We start from the raw sequence: 23,799 nt of genomic DNA on the forward strand, positions 1-23,799 counted from the left end.
GACTCCCTGCTGAGCCAGGAGCCTGACACAGGGCTTGACCAGGACCCAGAAATCAGGATCTGAGCTGAAGGCAGACGCTTAACTGACTGAGCCACCCAGGCCACCCAGGCGCCCCTGAAGTTTGTTTCTTTTTATTTCTTTATCATTCCATTTTGAGCCATCCCTTAATTTCATTAACACATCATTAGACTTCATTTCACTGTCCCTTTTCAATAGGGATGCTCCTTTAAAATAAAGGTCTCAATTTTTGCAAAAGATCATGAGACCTAAAATCTGGCCAAATCATTTTATCAATTAATCTGCAAGAGTGCTTCAACACATAGTGCAGTTGGTTTTGGTGGAGATGATCTGTAAAACATACATTACTGGAAATCTACTTTACCCCAGCATGTTTACCACTTCTCTTGGTAAAGAGGTCTTTGGTGTGATGACTAGTGATTTGTTTTGTTCTGAGATCTGAGAAAGACCCCTTTGCGGCAGGTTTGATTATTTAAAAGTCATAAATATGGCTCCCTTTTTTGGGTAGTAAAACATCTTAACTACTGTCTTTTACTTTCTCAAAGATAACTTTGGGGTAAGCAAGAAAAAATACAGTAGTATGAGGGACGCCTGGGTGGCTCAGTTGGTTAAGCGTCTGCCTTCAGCTCAGGTCATGATCTCAGGGTCCTGGGATCAAGCCCCCGCCCCTTGTCAGGCTCCCTGCTCAGCCGGGAGTCTGCTTCTCCCTCTCCCTCTGCCCCTCCCCTTCATGTGTGCGCATGCTCTCTCTCGCTCTCCCTCCCTCCTTCAAATAAATAAATAAAATATTTTAAACAGTGTGAGCTGCATTAGCATGAATTTAATTTACTCAAATTCAACTATATGCACTCAGTTAAAAAAAAAAAAGGAAAGTGGAAAATAACAATTTAGTTAGTAAAGGCAACTACCCCTGTTTTACTCATTACATGCTCAGAAGGACAGGAGGGGGAAACAAATTTTGTACCTTTAGTTCACTTCAGTATTTAAGTACCCCTCCTTAATGACTCAAGAGAGTATTTAATTAAGCTGAGTGTGGTCTTGGTATTAGAGACATTTTTCATATAACATTAGTTATAGGCAAGTCAACTATTTTACCTGTGCTCAATAGAACAAACAGTGATTACTCCACTGCTGCTAGGGAAAACTGGCTCTCTGGGGAGATGGAATGTCAGTCCTCACTGTGCACCTTCCTCGGGGATTTACAAGAGCAATTTTTGCCTTACATGCTATCTCCAATACTTATCTCCTGCCTTAGACGTAACACCACCGTACGCATGTGCGCCATTTGCGCGACTCCAATAACAGTGAGTAACAGAGGCCAGATAATTACAGAATGCAATTCATGCTCGTCTAGGCCATTACTGCAGCTCTACAGTCTTTCACAATCCCTCACAGCAGCTGTTCAATTTTCTCCCCACTGTCCACAAAGTCTCAAATAGATCCGCACCCCACTTATAGTTAGTGGCTGACAACAACACCTACTTTATAAGAAGATGGGGGCCGTGGAGCATCAGTTCCCTCCATTTACTTTACTTTCGCCACACGACTCTGCGTCCTCAGCCAGCCCCTCCTCCTACAGACTGGAGTCTTGTCTCACCACGTTACTGAAACTACTCTTCGAAAGCCACTGATGACTTGGTTGCCAAGTCCAAGCACGTCTCAGTCTTCCATCATTCTCTCTCTCAGCCCTGCTACAAATCAGAAGTACAGTACAGAACAAATGCTGATGCCAGGGCCCAAGCTGCAGACTCCAATTTAATTGGTCTTCGGTTGGCAGAGGGCTGGGTCCTAGCTTAAAGCTCCCCATGTGATTCTAACGTGCAGCCAGGGTCAAGAACCACAGCTTGGGGCACCTGGGTGGCTCAGTCGGTTAAGCATCTGACTCTGGATTTTGGCTCAAGTCATGATCTCAGTGTCGTGAGATCAAGCTCGCGTAGGGCTCTATACTCATCAGGGAGTCTGCTTGAGATTCTCTCCCTCTCCCTCTGTCTCCCCCTACTCACACTCTATAAATAAATAAATAAACAAACAAATAAAATCTTAAAAAAAAAAAAGAACTACTGACTCTGTTCATCGACTCACCCCTTCTACTTGAAACTACTGGTCACCATGATATTCTGCTCACTGGGTATTTCTATTTCTCCTATTGTTCCTCTTCAATATCCTTGTCTGGAGTCTCTTTCTCCAATCCATTTGCTCCACCAATTGTTCATTTTCCTTAAAACCCTTAATTTAAGGTCCCTAATGATCTGAAATCTTGTATCTAATCTTGAACTCAAGCCTTGGCTCCAGACCCTCACCTCACATAGACGTTGGCCCTCTGAATTCAAACTCCACATATCCAAAGCATCATACTGTGCTAGTTGCCTCTCTCCGTTCTACACAGTAGCTATTTCAAATTTTCTGCGTTTTTTCTCAAACCCCTCCTTCTACCACATCTCTCCTTGTTAACAGCAGAAAACCTTGGTCCTACTTCACAGAGAAAACAGAAGCTTTCACACTCTCTTAGCTTGACCACAACCTGACCAAGTCATCTACACGTGCACTCTGTCTCTGCATCGCAACCCCTCTGGGGCTCTTGTTTACAGCCACCATAGAGACCAGGACCTGTCGATTATTTCCTTTCTGGATCCTTCCCATCAGTATCTAAGTATATTTTCAAAAAAGAAATTCAGAAGACTGTTCAACTCCACATTGTCTCTTAGGTACCACCATCTCTCTTCTCTTTGCAGTCAAAATTCTTAACAAGTGCCTATATCCACTTTTTCCCCCTCCCATCCACTGCTCAACTTACTACAAGTTTCCACGCCACCACTCCATCCAACTGGTTCTTGTCATGGTCAGCAAGGGCCTCTTTGTTACTAAGTCCATGGAAACCTTTCTAGAGCTTAGTTTTCCTGGTCTCTCTACAGGACTGTACACTACTGTACTATATTCTATTCTTTTTAAATGTCCTCTTCCCCTGGCTTCCAAAACACTTCACCATCATTTCTCCCCACTTCTCTGGCCGCTCAGTCTCAATCTCTTTTGGAGGCTCAAGTATTTCTGAGGATGCCTTCCTCACCTGCTCACGTCCTCTCCCTGTACACCCTCATCTACTCCCAGACACCAATTGTGGGTTATCTGCTGATGCTTCATAAGTATTTCTTCACCCATATCTTTAATGAGATTTGGATTTACATACTCAAATGCCTAACTCTACTTCTTCTCTGAGAATTCTGTCTTCTTGGTATATCAAATTCAACATGTCCAAAACGAAACTCATTCTCTTCTCAAGCCTCCCCTCAGATCTGCTGCTCTTCCTCTTTCTCAGAGAAAGGCATCATCCTCATCCATCTGTTACCTAAGCCAGAAACCTGGGCACCATTCTCATCCCTTCCTCTTTCTAAATGCACGACATTCCAGCAAGCACCAAGTTCTGCCCATTCCACTTCAACTGCTCCAGTTTAGTTCCAGCTGAGACTGCCCTGCTTTGAATTTTACTGGAACAGAATCCTAACTGGCCAGTGTGATCTCTCTACAGTGCAAATCTCATCATGTCACTCTGCTGTTTAAAGACTATTCAAGGTGGTGCAGTTTATATAGGAACGGGAATAGACAAACATGTTTATGGGATGGAACAGAGTTCAGAAACAAACCCAGAAAAATAATTTTATATGTGATAACATTTAAAGCAGCATTTAAAATCAGTAGGAGAAGATTCAATTAATGGGCGTTGGGATAATTGGCTATTTAGTTGGGAAAAATGAAAGTTGTATCCTTACCTCATGTAATGAATGGGTATAAATTCCAGATAAATTAAAGATCTAAATGTAATAAAAGAAATCATAAAAGAACATAGAAGAAAATATATGAGAATATTTTTACTAATCTGGGGATGAATAAGGCACTTGAATAAAAGGCCCACACTCTTTAGAAGGCTGTATAAGGACCCCTGCTCCCCTCCTTAACATCGGCTCTCTACTGCCCCCACTCCTCCTCTCCAGTCATGGGAATGTCTTGCTCCAAGAGATGCACCACACACACTCTCTCACTTCAGGGGTTCTGCAACATTCTCTTTGTCCTCTCTCTCTCTAATTTATTGAACAGCACATTCTCTTTCCTCTGATTACAAAAGCTGTATTTATCGTATCTTAAATTTGGTTCTGTCTTTTTTTTTTTTCTGGATTCTACTGAGTTCCATCGATCTGTTGGTTTCTTCTTATGCCAATGGCATAATTTTTTTAATGTATTAATTATGTTAGACTTAAGGTAGAATTATACCTGGTAGGATTATTCCTTTCATTCTTCTTTATTCAAATTTTGAGAAACAATAGAATCAGCTTATGAAATTCTATTAAAAATTCCATTAGGACTTTTGGTTATAATTGCATTGAATCTATAGATCACTTTGGGGAGGATTGGCATCTTCTCATCTAGGAATATGTTTCTCTATATATTCAGTTCTTCAGCAGAATTTTGTTATATGTCTTACGGATTATCATTAAATTTTTTTCCTGGGTATTACATAGTTCTAATTGCTATGGTGTTTGGGGCTTTATTTCATTACATTTTCAAAGTGATCATTTTCAAAGTGATCGGGAAGCTATTGAATTCTGCTTTTTTTTTTTTTTTTTTTTTGCATCTGGCAACCTTACTGGTTTTTTCTTACTAGCTCTAATGGTAGTTACTATTACTACTAGTTATTCCAGGAGAGTGAAAGAGTAGTAGGTTCCACAAGAAAGAAAAAAGACAGGTAATTGAAGCAGGTTTATATGCAAGATAATGAGGTCCATATAAGACAGGTTAAGTTTAGAGTGATAGTGTTATACTTAACTGGAGATGTCCTAAAAGTATACAGAACTGGAACAGAGAAGAGAGGTGAGGGCTGAACAAGATGTAGGAGTCATGTTCATACAGATAAGAGTTGACAACACTCCTTAAAAGCAATGTTGATGCCAGGATTAGTGAAGAAAAATGATTATTCCAAAATATGCTGCAAAAAATAAAATGAAAAAAGACATTTTTTTTTCATTGTGTGGTAGTTTCATATTACATTTACTGAGTAAAGACCTGTAAAATGCACTTTTCCAAAAAGAATTTCAGGAGACCAAGGGTGGGGTCTCCCAACAGTGGGTCTGACTATTACATTACTACTGTGGGATTCATGTGAAAAAAAAAAAAAAAACCCTGATCATCAAAAGTAAAGGCAGGAAACGGGTGGAGGGAAAGGGAAATGCTGAACTACAAGGTCATGGTCAGGAAACCAATTTGGCGAGGTATGTGGAAAGCCAGCACATATAGAATCAAGTACCACATACAGTAGTGCACCATCCAAAGGCAGCTTTGTTTTCCTACCAGGACTCAAATGGCAGGGGGAAGGCCAGCGCCTCAGATCCGTACAGGGAACCACCTTGAAATTCCCTGTCAAGCTTGTTTTCTTTGAGTCACTCTTACCACTGAGACAGACGTTCAAATGGAGCTCAGACAAAAGGCTGCCCAGGTCCTAAGAAACGCGTTAGTATAAATGCCTGATGTTGATTGTCAGCAATGTACACAAAGTCCCCTTTTCATTCATTTCCACGATTTTTTCAAACAACGCAATGGATGATATTTATAAATCACAATGAAAGAAAATTAAGATCTAGTATGTACAGCCAAATGGCAATTTTATGAAAGAAAGGTTCTCGTGTGTGTGTGTATGTGTGTATGTACACTATATGTGTATGTTCATGTCGTGTGTGTGTATTCACTGAAAAAACAGCAGAAGAGCACTTGTCAAATTGTTAAAGTATCACTAAATACCACAATGCAGCATAGTTTTTATTTTTTAACTTATTCTTTTCTGCATTTTTACATAGTTTTCTACAATGAATATATGTTGATTTTGTAATTTAAAAATACAATAGCAGGTGTTATTAAAAAACAGACATCAGGGGCGCCTGGGTGGCACAGCGGTTAAGCGTCTGCCTTCGGCTCAGGGCGTGATCCCGGCGTTATGGGATCGAGCCCCACATCAGGCTCCTCCGCTGTGAGCCTGCTTCTTCCTCTCCCACTCCCCCTGCTTGTGTTCCCTCTCTCGCTGGCTGTCTCTATCTCTGTCGAATAAATAAATAAAAAATCTTAAAAAAAAAAAACAGACATCAAAGATCCAGATAAAATGTTAATATCAAAGAAAAATAATCACAACTGTAATACAGAATTTCAGATTATTCAGGAAGATAGGAATTCTGATTAAATCTCTAGATTTTCAGAAGATAAGTAATAAAGGAAGATGTATACCTACATTTCTCCTCTGGAGAAAGCTAAAATAAAAGGGTCTTTTACAGAATAAGTGCAAAATCCATAAAGTAAGTGTAGCAGCATGAAAAAGAGAATGTAACTGATACTCTCATTATGCTGATTGGGAAAGAGGTCAGAGAAGATAATCACCTCCAAACCGACCCCTTTAAAACAGCAAGTCAAAACAGGGTCATACTTTCGGGAAATGAATGCAACATCTCTCTGAACCCCATGAGGTGTACAGGGTTAACTGGGGGAGGAAGCTTCTTCTTGGCACAGTCACGGGGCAAGGGCAAAATGGGTGGCAGCTAACCCTGCCTTACCCTGAGACAGCTGTTTCCTAGGCTGGACTCTTACCTTCCAGCACCCTCGACCAGGCTGCCTTCCAGGTGCCTGGTTCTTCTGGAGAGTCCCTACCCAATCCTATGACCCGGACTCCCGTTCTCCCTTCCTCAGGACACCGACTTTCAGCTCATAAGGAAGAGGTGGGGAAAGCACCTACGTGCACAAATTAGAGTCCTCTGATTTGAAGCTGGAAGACAGTCTGCCAGAAGACAGCTGCCGAAAGCCAAAAGTAGTTTACTTGCGATCAGATGTGAAAAACGGGTACATTTGTCATGCTCAGTTGAACGCACACTGGTTAAGTGTCTTCTACAGATGAGGTACTTGCAAGGGGCTGCAGGGGATATAAAGAAAAATTACTCACCTTTCTATGGGAGCTAGTGTTGACAGAGGTGGTGGTGGGGAAATAAAGTCGGTCAATAATAATGCAATACTACAATGAGAAGGAACACTGCAGAGTGGGTGAGAACAGGATCTGGAGTGAGAGGACGGAGTCTAAATCCGTGGCTTCCTAGCTGTGTGACCCTGAGCAAGTCACTTAACTTCTCTGTGTCTTAGTTTCTTCATCTGTAGAATAATAATAGTAATGGTATCACCTCACAGGATTCATGGGAAGGGTAGTTAAAACAGAAGAGCTTAGAACAGCGCCTGGCACTGTTCTGCCCCTAATGTAGCAATGTGCTAATATTTTATATCTTGTATCTTCTATTAAAAAAGGGAGGCATTATTAGCCCTGTTTGTAGGTGAGGAGACCAAAGGTCAGAGAATTCGGTTATTCAGATTAAGATCTGGAAAGAAGAACTGAGTTATGATATGAGCCCACATCTGCCGGAATGCAAGCTTATAACTTCTATTACTACTACTATTACTAGGAAACAGAAGCAGTCAATATTTGTTTAGTTTTTACCCTGTACCAATTATTGTATGCAGAACTGTAATCATTCTCACAAGATACTATGGGACCCCGTTTTACAGAGAGAAGAAAACCTAAGTGTAGAGAGCCCTGCACCCATGCTGGAAATCATTAAGCTGGTAAGTGGCAGAGCCAGGATGTAAGTCTCTGCCGTCTTCCAGTGCCAGAGTTCGTCACCCCTGTCCAGCGGTGCTTCAACTGGGGAGCTTTAAAAGAGAGGGATTTCAGAAGGTCCTACCCCTAGAGGTTTCTGGGGTAGGGAGCCGTGGCAGCATGCCAGTCTCCTCGCCAGTGGTTTTCATGAGCCTGCAAAAGCATGTTTTGTCGTAGGTCTTAAACGCTAAGGTGAAAAGTTTATACTCAATTCATCTAGAAATGGGGAGTCAATTAAGGTTTCTCAGTGAGGTTTTTCAGTAAGCAGTGTTTTAGGAAAATTAATCTGGGAGTAATGAATAGGATGGACTGGAGGGGAAAGAAAAGTGTGGCAGAAACCAACTGGCAAGGAGACTATTCTCAGCCACAGAGCTTATTTTAGTCCTAACATAGCTATATATCAGACACACAGAAAGTAAGTCCTTGGAAAAAGACCCATCTAAACACTGAAGGACTTGCAACTGCAGAAAAATGTATTTTAATAGATCAGATCAATATATAATAGCTTAAATAAGAATGAGGTTTTTCCTTTTTAAAATTAACAGAAGAAAAATATACAAGTGTATGCACAAACACCGAAATTTCTAAAGGAGACTCTGAGACACATTAGGTGTGTAAATATGATTGAACTGACCTAGCATATTAGGAAGAAAGGAAAAAGTAGGATTTTAAAGGGATTTATAGTTTTAAAAAAAACTAGGGAGTTAAACTTTCTGGAGATATTAAAGAAAAGAATATAATGTGTGGGATTTATTTTAGATAATAAAGAATATAGGTTATTTAGATAATAAATTCATGAACTAAAGTTATTTTTAATATACATTACAGCTGTAAATGTATTTATGAGACCCTAATTTTAAGGAAACAGTGGCTGTTGTCAATTTGAGATTAAAAAACTAAAATTGGGGCGCCTGGGTGGCTCAGTGAGTTAAGCTTCTGACTCTTGGTTTCAGCTCAGGTCATGATCTCAGGGTTGTGGATGGAGCCCCCCCTCCCCCCACAATCAGGCTCTGCCACTTGGCGGGGAGTCTGCTTGAGGATTCTCTCTGTCTGCCCCTCACTCGCATACTCTCTCTCTAATAAATTAATAAATCCTTAGAAAAACCTAAAATCAAAATTGTAGTAAATTAAGAAAGTTATATAGTTTTATAGAGCATTGAGCAGATACAGAGCATTTTCAGAAAGAAACTGAGTCAAGCACCATAAAGATATTACATCTTTGACTAAATAAATCTGCTCCCGGGAATCTATTCAAGGGAAATAACTGAATAAAAGCAAGACAGCATACGTAGAGGAAACACAATGCAGTATTTCTCTAATACCTAAAAACAAGGAACAATCTAATGACCCAGTATTAAAGAATGCTTAAAAAATTATGATTTATAAATCTAATAAAACATGTATAATACTAAATAAATTTCTCTCATAAAAATGATATAGAGATATAAGAAGATGACTGTTGTATTTTAAGTGCATATTGCAGAATACACCAATTGCATGGATTTGATTTTTCCCTACATATAAACATACATACATGGAATAAAGCAAACGTCAAAAGTAAAAACAGTAGTTCGATGGCTTTGATTAGGTGTCTTTCCTAAAATAAAAACTTTAAATATTGTTCTATTGTCTTTAAACTATACCCATTTTTTAATTTTTTTTTAAGATTTTATTTATTCATTTGAGAGAGAGAGAGACAGCCAGAAAGAGAGGGAATACAAGCAGGGGGAGTGGGAGAGGAAGAAGCAGGCTCCCAGCAAAGGAGCCTGATGTGGGGCTCGATCCCTGAACGCCAGGATCATGCCCCGAGCCAAAGGCAGACGCTTAGCAACTGAGCCACCCAGGCGCCCCCATTTTTTAATTTCTTTAAGGTGGAAGAAACTTCCTAAGGCAAGGCCACCTCCCACCCTAATCCCAGATGATAACTTCTCTCATGGATAGTTTTGCTTAATTAGTCTCATTTCTAAGGTAGCAGTAACAGTAGCCTTCCTTCGCATTCTTAATATTTATATTAACTGGAAATAACATAAATCGCTATCCCTTCTCATGATTCTGAGTCCAGGGCAAATCCAGGCAAATCCAGGAGAGGTGCCCCCACACCCACACGCCTTCCTGAATTTTTGGATAGCAGAGCTCAGCAGCCACACGGGTTGGCTTGCAATAAAACCCTTCCTATTTCTAAATAAAGTATTTCTCTGTTCTCATAAGTGGAAATGCACTCAGATTCTCCCAGAGTTCATTTTATCTGGGCCATTAGATAAAGAATGCCTGACAAAGGGAGAATGAGATTCAGGGAAGTGAGAGCTGCAGATGGCTTTCCAGAGAAGTCTTTCTACTGCCAGGTTTTTAGAAATAACTTGGGGGTGGGGGAGAATCAGCAGTTATGAGCAGGTTGCAACAGGAACACCTTATCTTCAACAATTTTTCCAATGTTCTACACTCCATTTCAGGGGAAAAAGTCTCGGGGAAAAAGAGGTAGTTTTCAAAAAAATTTTCCAGCTTTTTTCTGCACCTTTGCATCTTGAGGAATAACCCAAACAGTGGTTTGAAATGGGCCAACACAGATCTTGCAGACGTCGAGCAACCACAGGTCCAGTAAAAGAATTTCCTTTCCCCTGATCCAGCCGCCTCCCCTCCCATTTCCCATTCTCTCCATGTCACCCCACCACCACTGTCCATACACACTGTTTCTTCACTCCTTTACACAGCCTCTTGTCTTCAGAAAAGACGTGCATCCATGAAAACGCATCTGCTTCCAGTCGTCTGTCCTAAGTACCACCAGGAAGATTCACCTTCCTTAAGAGTGCTCTCTCCACATTACCCTCTGCTTCAAACCCGCATAAACTTGCCAGATTCCTCGGCATAAACTTCAACTCTCTCCCTAGCTGGTCCGTGTATTGTTCCTACATGCGCCTTGGGCTTTTCCGTCTCTACGTCTTTGCTCATAACATTCCCTCTCTCCGAAATGCCTTTCCCTCTTCATCCTCACCGTCCAAAACCTGACCCATCCTTTAAGATTCAAATGAAATTGCACCTCCTCTAAAAAGCCTTCCTTGCTAGCACTTACGAGTGCTTTGTCCTTCTTCTGAGCTGTCATCCTAATTTATGCCTCTATTGTGGCTCTCATGGTATCTTGGAAATTTTATAGTTCTTTGTAAATAAACTTATTTCTCCACCTTAAAAGCAGTGACAATACCTCTTCTACACCCCTCCCGACTGCAGACTCGGCGAAGGACTAAGGTTTGGTGACGTTCAGGCTGTCTGTGCATATTACCGTGTGCATAAGCGCGCACGCACACACACACGCGTGTGTAAATAAGAAGTTCCCACTTGTTCAGAACTTGAAACGGGCAGGTGTCCAGGCTAACCTTCACAAGTATACTTAACCCACACGTAGCTCAGGTGCTTCCAAACCCGAGCTGCACGTCAATTCCCGGAGCTGCTGCCGGGTCTCCCTGCTGAAGAAATTCAGATCTGAGGGACTGGGACAAGACCCAAACATGGACACTATGCTGTAAGTTCTGTGACCGAATGTGCAGCCAGAGGGCAGATACCGTATTAACAGTCTCAACCTGAGTGTGGGGTCCTGGCAATACGCGTTGTTGAACGTGGTTCAACAGGGAGGAGGAAAAGGAAGAAGAATTCTCCCGCTTTTCTGGGGGAGGAATCCACTCAATCCCATTTCTTAGTCTTCCTCTCCCCATTGCACAGAACCTCCTGATGTCCTAAATCCCCCACGTTTCCCACCTTGACCTGCCCCTTTCCCTAGCATCGCTATGCTAAAAGTTCCCTCCTGTCCTCCCCCTCTTGAAATGTCAGTTCCTCCAGGGAGTAGAGTTCAATTAGATATTTGCAATAAAGCACTGTCATAAAGATAATTTATCCTGTAGGGATCATCAATGAGCCTTTTAATTTTTTGCACTATATAAGAAGAGCTACTATCCATTGAGAGCTTACTACATCCTAGGCATAGGCCCATTTACGGTGGTGTATGTACACAAGTCTTAATTTAATCCGAGAGTAACCTTGGGAGGCAGTTACAATTATCCCCATTCACAGAGGACAAAACAGACTTGGCAGGTGAGGAAAACAACCTGCCCAAAGGTTACACAGCTGGGAAGTGATTAACGCCCAGTTTCAAGTCTGAAGTGTCAGACTCCAAACTCATGCTCTTCCCCTCCTTGCTATATGTTAAAGAAGACTCTTGCTCCCCCACACTTGTTACTGTGTTCAGCGGCCCTTGACAAGGATAAAGAACAACTCTGGTAGCAAGCAAGAAGCAGGAAACTGCCGCCGGCTGACCAGACTGGCTCTGTTCCTGGGGTCCACTCCCCTGGCCGCCGTTTCCATAATTTTCCCTCCTTCCTCCACTACGACCCTCAGATTCTTATGAGCACGGACAATGCCTTCTGTGGCGCCAGCATCTGGGCCTGGTTAGAAGGGGAAAACTGGGGCAAAGCAGCAGCCATTTGCGTGTAGGGTTGCTTATAATTAGACTGCCCTATTTGAAATGCATCAGTAAAAATGCAATTAGTAGATTCATTTCTTAGATTTCTGTTATATCTCACTTGTGAAAGACTTGAATTAAGACCTAAATCTTAGAAATAAGACCCCAGTAGGAGTTAATGAGAAAAATATGTACTGAATGTGGGTCCTGGTTGTGAAAACAAGGCCTATAATATCCAAAACTGTTTCTATTTATCCAGGGACACTAACCCTTAACAAAGGTAAATATTACTTCAAAAAAAAAAAAAAAAAAAGATTAGCCTGGACAACCTATAAAAAGAGCCTTAATTTATTTTCTAATTACCTCACTCTTGTTGCCAGAGATTCTTAGCCACTTTTGTGAAGACTTCACATGCCCATTTAAATCAGAGCTCGTTCTCTGGGCACGCCATTGCACACATCCCCCAGAGCCCAGCACTCTTTGCCTCATCTGGGGCAAGCAAGCTGGGGTGATTCTGTTCTCTCAGTGCACACACTCTTGCACACACAAACCGTGCGTGAGCCTCTGCCAAGGAACAAGAGGCCAGTCCTGCCGGAAGATCAGGCGCATGTGAAAGTTCACCGATTTTCTCTGCGGCCCGGCTCTGCCGCTCCGCAGTCACCCTGACAGCTAAAACCCGGACAGGAAACGCTCCTCTTGCTCGTGGCGCAAGGATTCAGGCTGAAGGCCATGCTTAGCAGGCGAGAGTGCACACCTTAACGGACTGCGTTTCTAACAGACAAAACGGAAATGATTTCGGTCTTTGTGGTTTCCTAAATGTTCTCATTCCAAGTCTCAGAACAGAAGGCAGCACAGTAGACGGTGCTGATGTACATCCAGAACACTGACTGGTGTTCCTGGTCCAGAGCGGGAGAGCCCGAGCTCGGCTTGCAGACAGGGGGCCAAAGACGCAAACGTAAAAGAGTCCACGGTTTGATGCCCTCTTGAATTCCTTGCAATTCAACTAGCTTCGTGGGAGAAGCAAATTCTAGGAGTCATGAAACCTAGACTAGTCCTGGCTTTGCTACAGAGGTAGCTACTGATCCTTTCTGTGCCTCAGTGTTCTTACCTACGAAATACAAGTATTAGTACCTCGGTGGGCTGAGTTCCGTGTCACGGAGGTGAAATTTGACCACTAATAATAGCACAACCATAAGTAAGATAATCCAGCAATGCCGAAAGCTCATTACTATTTATTTCATTTACAATCACCAGAGTTCTATGATTTAATAACAGCAGAAGGAGTTAGAAATGGTTTTAGTCTCCACTTACTCAAGTCCTTACTCAAGTCACTTTTCACTTTGTTCCCCTTCCAGAAAATAAAGATATAGGAACAGCTCCTACAGAAAGGTTCCTAAGTCTCAAATAACTAAGCACTATATAAAGTTTTGAATTTAAAAGGTTCCCTTGTCAAAATTTTTACTGCCTTGGCCACGTCAGTAACTATGAGGAGGAAAACACACTTGAAGTATTTGAATCCCTACCTCAACTGTGATAGAACCAAAGGAACCACGGCCCCAAAAGCAGAAAAGGTTGGACAAATACATTCCGCATCCACTACAAAGAGGGGAACACTGCAGGGTGGTTCTTCCCATCTCAACACCCTATCTTGCTAAATAGAGACTAGCAGTACCAGTAAAAGTCAGAGAATTGGTCTTTAGGTAACAAACACGGAGAACAGTGCATACATATAAACGGACAGATCTGCATATTATACAGCAACATCCTCACCCAGGTCAAGAAACAGAACATCATCAGCATGCCAGAAGCACCCTCCCCACTGGGTACCCCTCCTCCATCACATACCTTCCCCCACTCCTACTAACACGCATGCCTCCTTGATGTCTCCTGGCGTATCCTGGTGCACAAGAGCCCAAGCTTTCTCTAGGGCAGCAGTTCTCTAGCATTGTCCAAAGAACTCCTGGAGTGTAGAGGGATCCCAGACCCCCTTCACTACTGCAAAACCGGAAAACTGGGATGGGTTCAAGATGACATGAACAAAGGCAGCAGTACCAAGCTGTACAAGCAATCACTGTATTCCTCACCTCCGTGCACTAAAGAAAACATGCCAGGTTCGCATTAAAATGTCCCCGGGGGAGCAGTAAAAATACTAATTTTATTCAATCTCTACCCTTGAGAACATGCTTTTAATATTCTGTGACAAAACGGGAGAGTCCACATAAAGCACGTCTGCTGCCTACCAAGGTTCGAAGGTCGCCTGGAGAAAGGCACTTGGGCAATTGTTTGCCTTTGCGCTGACAGCGGCTGCTTTTTTCATGGGACACCGTTTTTACTGAAGGAATGACAGTCAGACAAACTATGGTTATTCAGACTTGAGTATCTGGCAGACAAGTAAGCCTATCACTTCAGAAAAACAACTGACAGTTTTGGTGCCAGTGATAAAATCCGGGCTTTCAAGTGAAAATTAGAATTTTGGAAAACTTGTATCTGCCACTACATGCTTGACAGCTTCCCCATACTTAAAACACTTTCCTGATGAGATCAGTAATGAAGTTAAAAAATGTGACATCTTAATGTTGTAACGAAACCTGTCAACATGAAAAGATTCACATAATTCAGTAAACCAATATTTTCCAAATAATCCCTGTTTGGTGTTACAAAATCACGCATGAGTAAAAATCTATGCAACATGCAAGATAAACAAGATCTTTTATTAATAAATAATTACAAGTTTATGGCTATGGTTTCAGGTTTCAACTGCCACCAACCTTTAAGAAACTACCATTTGTAGTGTTAGTTGGATATCAAAGAAGAATATCTACAACTGTTTGAAAAGGTTGTTAAAAATACTCTTCCTTTTTCCAAGTACATATCTGTGCAAGGCCANCGAAACTACCATTTGTAGTGTTAGTTGGATATCAAAGAAGAATATATATCTACAACTGTTTGAAAAGGTTGTTAAAAATACTCTTCCTTTTTCCAAGTACATATCTGTGCAAGGCCACATTTTCTTCATATACTTCAACCAAAACAACATACCACAACAGATGAATGCAAAAGTGCAGATAGAGAATCCAGCTGTCTTCTGTTAAGCTAGACATTAAATAGATTTGCAGAACTGTAAAACGATGCCACTCTTCTCACTAATTTTTTTTTTGTTTTGGTGAAATTAAGTTATTTTTTATTTGAATCTTATGTTGACACATAATGAGCTTTCCAGTGAATAAACAAATATTTTAAAAATTTCTCTCTTTTCTCATGTAGCAGACGATATCAATAGATATAATCCATATAAACAAAAGTTCTTTGAAGTCCTCCATAATTTGTAAAAGTATAAAGTGAGATCAAAAGTTTTGAGGAACTGCTGCTTCAAGGTATAATCTGGGAGTGAAACTGAGGGATCACAGGATATCTTATCTTCAGCTTCACTAGATATCACCAGACGTTTTCCTAACATGATTGTACCAATTTACGTTCCCGTGACAGCTCTTTGTATCCTGAGTACGAGTCCTTTGTCTGTTGTAGGTGTTCTAAATACTTCCCAATCTGTTTGTCCTATCTTTATAGTGAACAGAAGTCGATCAAGCACAGTCGAACTTATCAATCTTTTCCTTTATGGTCAGTACTTTTGGCATCTTGTTTATGAAATCTCTCCATATTCCTAACTCTATATTCTCCAATACATTCTTCTAAATGTTCTATTGCTTTGCATTTCACAGTGAGATTCATGGCACTGCATGTTTATCGGTTATTTAGGACCTGTATGGGCTCAGGACGGTTTGCAGAAAGGAGCTTGACCAGTCCTCTCTGCATTGCCACGTCTCATTCAGGAGTCATTCTGTACATACTACCGCTCTAAGTTCCCATCTGAATTATCTCAATTCAACTTAAGAGATGGAAGCCTGAGGATTCAAATGTTTCAGTAGAAGATAAAAAATAAGAGACCTGCGCTTTTCAACTGGCTCTTGGGTAAGTAAATATGTCATCCATCCCTTCATAGTGTTCTGGTGGTCAGCAAAGCTGCCCTTCATGCTGCCACAATGACGTTTTCAAGAAAGTGGCATTGATGTTTTAAGAGAGAATTGAAATATCTGGGGACATTTTCTAGGTCCACAGACTTCAGTATTTCTCAGCAAGGTAAATCTAAAACAGAGTGAAGGGCAAGCATAGTGCTTGTTTCATTTACTTTAATTTACAAAGGACTGGGTGGTGGCCTGAGGATTCTTCAGTAGGAAAAGCACCATCATAGCCACCATGGGGATTGGAAAGGGCATTCATGTCACATATTTGTCACCCTGAGACTCCAGCATCTTTCTAAAATGTAAGTTATTTCTTCAACAAGACTCAGTAAATATTCATGCCCAAGTATCTGTTTGCACATGAACTACCTGCTACTTTTAATGTCTAGCATAGTATTTCTTCAAACAACAGGTCATTATCCACTAATGAGTCATGAAATCAATTAGGTAAATTATAACCAGTATTTTTTTTTTTTTTAGTGAACTACAATGCAATGTAATAGAAAATACCAGAATGCCTTAAACCACAGTGAGGGTGAATATTGCTTCATGAATTTTTTTTTTCAGTTAAACACGTGTATATGTGTGTCTCAATGTAAAATGTATTTTTTACTGTGAGTTTCTGTCAAAACATGTGAAAGGCATTAGCCTGGCATGTCGTAGTGAGTACACGTGCTGGAAAATTTTCTTCCCAACAATCCTCTCTTATCCAGGGAAATACCCATCTACCCACTCACTTCTAGTTGTGTGGGTAAATACATGTGTCCCCATGTTCCTACATGACCCCCACCTCCCTGATCCCTGCTGAGTGTTCCAGGAATGGACACGTGACTTATATTGATCTGATGAGTTTCCTGACTATGATTTTTTTTAACCTGGCCTCCAGAGAACTTTTCAGTGACAGAAGCTATAAGATAAACTGCTGGTAGCCACATTTTCAACTATGTGGGAAAACGGACTGCCATGAGAAGGAATGAACAAACATGCAGAAAGAGGGGAAAGAAGGAGAACTCTGGGCACATTCAGGCCAACTGCAAGACTATACTTCCCACGGTTTGGTGACCCAAGCCTTTCTCAGATTCTGTAAGTCAAGTCTCTGTTTTCTAAGTTACTTTGATAGGATTCTGACACCTTCAGTCAAACAGGGAGACGTGCAATGCCTGTTCTTCTCCTCAAGTCTTAGGGGCTGAAATGATGAATTGAAAATTTAAATCCCAATGAATGATGAATTAGGTTCTTTCCTTAAAATCTATGGAACTCCCCCCACTCCACCATTTATCATCTAAGAGGGAAAACTGGCACAACTCATAAAAAGCTATAAATATAAAAAGGCCGTTACTGAAATTCAACTTTGGTCTTCACAACCAAAATGAAATAAAGAACACTTTGGGATAAACATGGTAAATGGAGGTAGGACCCTTAAAGCCTCTAAAGCAAAGTTCACATATGCACCATTTATAATATTTTGTCTCTGTCTTTGGCATGATTTGAAGCCAGCAGCATTACAGTAGAAAGGTACTGCACAGACCCCAGTCAATGGGATATCTGTATGTTTTTTAAAAGCTAATCCAAAATCATTCCATCGAGTTCTTCGGCCCTGGAGACTAGAGAGAGGGCAGAATCGTCTGATTATGCCCAAGTACTGCTGAGTGTGATTCAAGGACTTGGAGGCAGAAATGTGAGAGAATGAAGAGAGAGACCAGCTGAAGAGCAAAACCTGGAGCTGACAGAGGTGAGTACGATCCAAGCCAAGAGACTCGGAAATTGAACGCAACTCTTAAATGAAAGAGAAACTTGTCCTACTCTAAGAATATAACATAGCTTCCTCCTATATCTGCTTTACTGGAGGCTAGTTTGCCCTTGAAATTTATAATCCAGCTGCCTTTGTGTGTACCTGAACATTTCATGCAGATTATTGCACAAACTGACCCATTTACACAATGCAGTTTGTTTGGCTTTGGAAATAGCTACTGAGAAAGACAAGTTTAATTCTGGTGCAAGTAAGGTCTATAAAGGCATTCCATGAGTGTCTCTGTTGGCAAAGTAATCCCTTATATAATGGGACTTGTAATTATTCTGATCATTTTCTGCATTCCCTATCAATTCAGCTTGACTTGGAGATTGACCAAATTATCAGAGGTTCAAAAAAGGTTCTCCAGGTTCTCTGCTGAACAGCCCTCATGGAGGGCTAGCAAGTGTGTGACATGCTTGCCATCAGCTCTTTGAAAATGTATGCCAAGGAATTAAAAGTTATCAGCAGAGCTTTTATAATAAGGCACAATAATATATGATGTTCTCAGTCAAAACCTGTAGGGACAATACCTACAGAAAAATCTGGTGCTAACAATCTCAATTTCACTTGCTTCTTTTTTTTTTTTAAGATTTTTTATTTATTCATTTGAGAGAGAGAGAGTGAAAGCATGAGCGGGGGCGGGGGAGGGTCAGCAATAGAGACAGAAAGAGAAGTAGACCCCTGCTGAGCAGGGAGCCCAATGTGGGGCTCCATCCTAAGCCCACGGCAGATGCTAAACTGACTGAGCCACCCAGGCGCCCCTCATTTGCTTTTAATTTACTTTTAATCCTTATACTTCAACTTCTCAGGGATGAGGAGCATTTTTCTGAAATGTTCCAAAGTGGTCACAATTGTCATTTTATCATAGAGATAGAAGGTTATATAAGAAAGAGCTTCTTCATAAATGTTTCCAGAAGACTGAGGCCAAATCTGGGTTGTCCATGAATTTATTATCTGTGACAGTCCTCATCTTTTAAATGTTTGAACACTCAGCACGGGATGCCCCTTACCTTGGATGAAGTCTCCCCCGCTAGATCCCACACTGCTGCAGGTCTGCGTCCAGCACAGGGCTCTGCCACAGGGCAGACACTCAGGAATGTCTGAGGGAAGCCCAAGTCCAACTAGCTCCTGGGATGGGAACTGAAGCCGCTGCTTAGGGAGGTGTACATTTATTTATTTATTTATGAAAGATGGAGGGAAGGAGAGGCAGAGGGAGAGGGAGAGAGAGAATCCCAAGCAGACTCCCTGATGAGCACAGAACCTGCTGTGGGGCTCAATCTCACAACCTTGAGATCCTGACCTGAGCCGAAATCAAGAGTCAGATGCCTAACTGACTGAGCCTCCCGGCGCCCCAGGGAGGTGTACTTTTTTAAAAGTAAGAGAACACTCATCTGGGTCTGAGGAACGAGCCCTATGGCTTCACCTCTGCAATTAACTGAAGTTTCACTCTCCTTATGGAAGAGATTTCCTCTAGATTTTTAAAAAAAATGTATGTTTTACTGAACGGTCCTAAGGTTCATTCTGCACTACCACTCTGATTCTAAGTAAGAAATAACAAGACCCCTCCTTTTTTATTGGAGTATTAACTTCAAAGTCGATCAAAAAGCTCCCCTGATGATCTATGTGCTCTTACTCTGAGCAACATGAACTTGGTTACTGATCTGGATTTGCTGACTGTGGTTTTCTGTGTAGCTACGAGAGTGAGAGATGGGGAAGACCATGGAGCTGGGGTGCTTGTTTCTGGCTTGGTGAAGGGAATACTGGAGCAGGAGGTCAAAGGACAGAGATTCCAGTCTCGGTTCTACTGCTCGTGCTCCTAGGTGCCTTGGTTGAGCCATAAACGTTGCGAAGTCCGCTCCTCATTTAGGGGACAGAGCACGAGCGCACCAGGTGGCTGTGGGTGTGGAACAGGACCATGCCCGAGAGTGCTTCCGAACTGAGACGCACCTTCCACATCTACGGGGTATCATTGCTTGTAACAAATCTGCCCAAATACTGTTTTTCAACAAACTCTGAAATGTTACAATAAAAAAGCGAATGCTTTTATGAAGGGTTAAAATTAAACTTCTCCTTCGCTTTCTGCTCATACCAGCTCCCCTGTGGAACAGAGAGCAAGATCACGGCTTAGGAGTTACAATCTAAACCCAACCTGGCTCTCCTGCGGCTCCACTGCTGACTTCCCGTATCTGACATCTGTCCCCCGCCCTTCCTACTCCTTGTTTACCATGACAAACAGCTTCTTGCAGTGACAAAACTCCACTGCTGTTAAATGATAAACTGAGACACTTGAGGCATGGCTTTTTGAACTGCACACGGGGCTGGGCAGAACCCCTGCGGCCTTCCTGTAAGCCGTGGGTGCGGGCTTCCCCAGCGCAGTGGCGGGGAAGCCCGGCTGCTGCCACACTGCACGGGGCCGCTCACTGCACGCCACAGCGGACCCAGGCGTCCAGACGTCACTGCAGGGCACAAGAGAGAGGCTCGGGCTGGAAACTGCTCTGGACTCCTTATTCTTTGTCGGAGAAATGGCAGTCACTCCTGTTCTTTGTAAAAGCAGGTTTTACGTACTTCATCTCTAGTCCTTCAACCTGCTGGAATTTTAAAAGCTGGCAGTATCATCTTTTAAAGGCAAGACTTTTTTTTTTCCCATTTGATGAGATAAAATGCAAAATCAACAGCTCTTTTGGTTCATTTTAAGTTATACAACAAAATATATTTCTTTTTTTTTTTTAAGATTTTATTTATTCGACAGAGATAGAGACAGCCAGCGAGACAGGGAACACAAGCAGGGGGAGTGGGAGAGGAAAAAGCAGGCTCATAGCAGAAGAGCCTGATGCGGGGCTCGATCCCATAATGCCGGGATCACGCCCTGAGCAGAAGGCAGACACTTAACCGCTGTGCCACCCAGGCGCCCCAACAAAATACATTTCTTTCACCCCACATGCACTTCTTCCCCCCGTGGATGTATGTATTTTAGTCACCTACTGTACAGACGCTGGCTTGTTGGGTTGCCAACCCAGTTAACTTCTGATTATCACAGCTTCATTTAAAATTCATGTTTGAGTGCCTACTGTGTTCCAAAGTGCAGTGTTAGATAGCAGCTTTTTAAAAAAACTGGTGTTTGCCTTTTTAATACATAGAGTTTTGGCCATTTTTCTCTCAGGGCTAAGCTAAAATCAACATCAATTTGCATTCCCTAAACATAACACGTCAGAATCAGAGGAGCTGGCTGAGGTTGGGGCAGTCCGCAAAGACGTTGAAGTGTAAGTGATTTCTCATGGAGAGCCTACACGTAATTAAACACCCTCCCCGCCTATTCTGAACGTCACACTGAAAAACCAACTCAGAGTCACAAACAGAAAGCCAAGGGTTACCTACGAACCTAAAGGCCATATATGCAACTATAAATCATGGAAGATAAAACTCTTCTTCACTTTTTGCAACTGCCTGAAAATACACTAGAAGTGGGCACATGAGGAAAACAACTATTTTACATAACACATAAATTACATTTTTACCAGTGGCTCAACTCTCCTCTCTTTCCCAATAAAAATCTGACTTCTACTAACAGAACAGTTCTTTCATGTTGGTTTTTTCTCTTCCAATTAACAACACAAAAGAATTGTAATCATTCATTCTCTCAATTTTATGTCGCTTTCAGAGGCCAAATGAAAAACAGGATCATCTTGTTAATAAATCTTTCCAATTACGCTGGGGAGTGTAGACTTACACTAGATTTTTCAAAAAGCTCTCTCTCTGTGCCAAGGGAGTGGGTTACCTTAGTGTCAAAGAGTCCCCAAATGCATCAAGACTATATCTGATTTTAATGCACAGATGTCTTGACTGGAAAAAAAACCTCATAAATCATCATCTCCACACATTTTAGAAGGGAGAGGAAGTAACAGAATAGAACAGCTAACAATTACTAAAGAAGTTACTTAAAATAGTGGAAAGAGAGACAAAACCATGTTTAGAAGGCCTGAATATCAGTCATTCCATCACTTGCTCACTTTCTAATTCTCTGGACTTTTCGGTTAGCTCATTTCTAAAACAGGAATAAGTCCAGTTCTCCTGCTCATTACAAAGGTTTCTTGTTAAGATTCTATGTGCAAATTCAAGGATAAATACTTTACAGACTGTTTTAAAGGACTATCCAGTATTCCCGACATTAACAAAATTTCCCTGCCTTGCATTTACTCAAGTGTGGCTGAAGGTGACCAAAGCCAGTGACAGGCCTTCAACAGTTGTGCCAACTGAGAATCTCTAAAGTGGGTCCACTATCACCGCTGCATGGGGTGACGTCAGGCTGTTGTTTACAGGAGAAGAAAGGCTGCCAATTTCCACTGAGCAGAAGACCGCAGTGGCCAGCCCCCTTCAGCTGCTGTGAGCAAGAATGGACTCTTTATGTGTGGCATGTGCGTACATGCAACAGTTCACGTGGGGGCGGGGGGGGCACACGAAAACTGCTTTGTGTATGTGCACCAGCACACACTCTGGATCTTATGTTTTCACTAAGACAACTAATCAAAATTGATCAAAATGCAACTTTCACTTTTGTCACTCTGAAGACAAAAAAATGCCACTCCCAGAAACTTCATCGTTCGGTTTTTTTAAAGTATTTTTAAAGCAGAACAGTCAATTCTTCTAGTTTTAACAGATTCCTCAAGTACGACAAACATTCACTAACAGAAAGAATTATGGAAGATATATTTCAAAGCAGAAAATACATTCAGATTGCAGTAACCAAGTTTTTAGGAACGGCTTCCTTTTCAGAGTGGCTGGAGTTGCTTCCTCCTATAAGTTCAGGAAGTACTCACTCAAGTATTAACGTACGCCAACTGAACCCACTTCGGGGAGATATTTTGTTAAGTTTATTACTATAAAGGGAAAAAAAAAGTCTGGCTTATTAACATATGCCCATTCATGAAATTTCCTGGCAGAAAGCAACCTTATATTAAATCAAATCTAGAAAGGCAAAAGAAAATAGGGACTGCATTCATTATATTCTTTCTTCAACTATCCATCACCTTCTGGGATAGCAGTCAAATCAGGAATAATATGGCAACGGATCATGTTTATAACTGGCACTGAAACTTTACTTCAGACAATAAATCTAGTGTATATCTTAACATTTGAACACTGAAGAAGAGACGTGGGAAATATTTTTGGTACCTGAAAATGTATTTTCTTTGGTCCTGCTGTAAGTACAGCTAAAAAGAAGAGAAACTACGGCTCAGTAACAAATGAAGTTGAGGACGAATTCTGAGCTCTGTTTTTGGCTCTGCTACTGATTATCGTATAATGCTAGGTCAAATACTTAGCCAAGGCGAGCCTGAGTCTCAGTTTCTGAGAAATGGGGATGATAATAGCAAATATTCGTTTCCAATTTTTAGGAAAACATTAGAGAAAAGAAGTTAACTGGCGAAAGTCTTGTGTAACATTACAATACACTACAGGAACTAGAAAATAATAGAAACACGGTCTGGGAATCCAGCCTGATATTGGCCAACTCCTCTGAGAGCTGGGGAGGAAAACGTGCTAAACAAGTAGGAAGTGTTATTAACACTTCTTTCATTTTGTAGTTAGACATATCAGTAGCGTGAAAAATATGGCACCAGTTCAACTTTTTCAGGGTCAGTTCCAGCAAGTACCATTGGCCACATATTCTTAAACACACCGAAAAACCTGAAAGGCCATCCCTGGGCTCATCCCTACCATGGAATAATTAAAAAAAAAAAAAAAAAAANGAGAAAGGGAACACAAGCAGGGGGAGTGGGAGAGGATTCAGAAGCAGGCTCATAGCAGAGGAGCCTGACGTGGGGCTCGATCCCATAACGCCGGGATCACGCCCTGAGCC

The 23,799-nt window shown here is 41.6% G+C and overlaps 1 protein-coding gene and 1 long non-coding RNA gene across 3 annotated transcripts in view; one reads left to right on the plus strand and one right to left on the minus strand.

Annotated features, from left to right (window-relative positions):
* SERTAD2 (SERTA domain containing 2) overlaps window positions 1–23,799 on the minus strand; it is a 114,975-nt gene that overhangs the window by 75,065 nt on the left and 16,111 nt on the right. The gene's annotated exons all lie outside the window — the stretch shown is intronic.
* The window catches only part of LOC117801984, a 16,448-nt gene continuing 9,756 nt past the window's right edge, over window positions 17,108–23,799 (plus strand). Inside the window, exons 1-2 of the long non-coding RNA XR_004624942.1 lie at window positions 17,108–17,236; window positions 17,717–17,885. This is a non-coding gene — a long non-coding RNA (uncharacterized LOC117801984). The remainder of the gene's footprint in view (window positions 17,237–17,716; window positions 17,886–23,799) is intronic.

The sequence above is a fragment of the Ailuropoda melanoleuca genome, chromosome 4, assembly GCF_002007445.2.
Source record: "Ailuropoda melanoleuca isolate Jingjing chromosome 4, ASM200744v2, whole genome shotgun sequence".
NCBI lineage: Eukaryota > Metazoa > Chordata > Mammalia > Carnivora > Ursidae > Ailuropoda > Ailuropoda melanoleuca.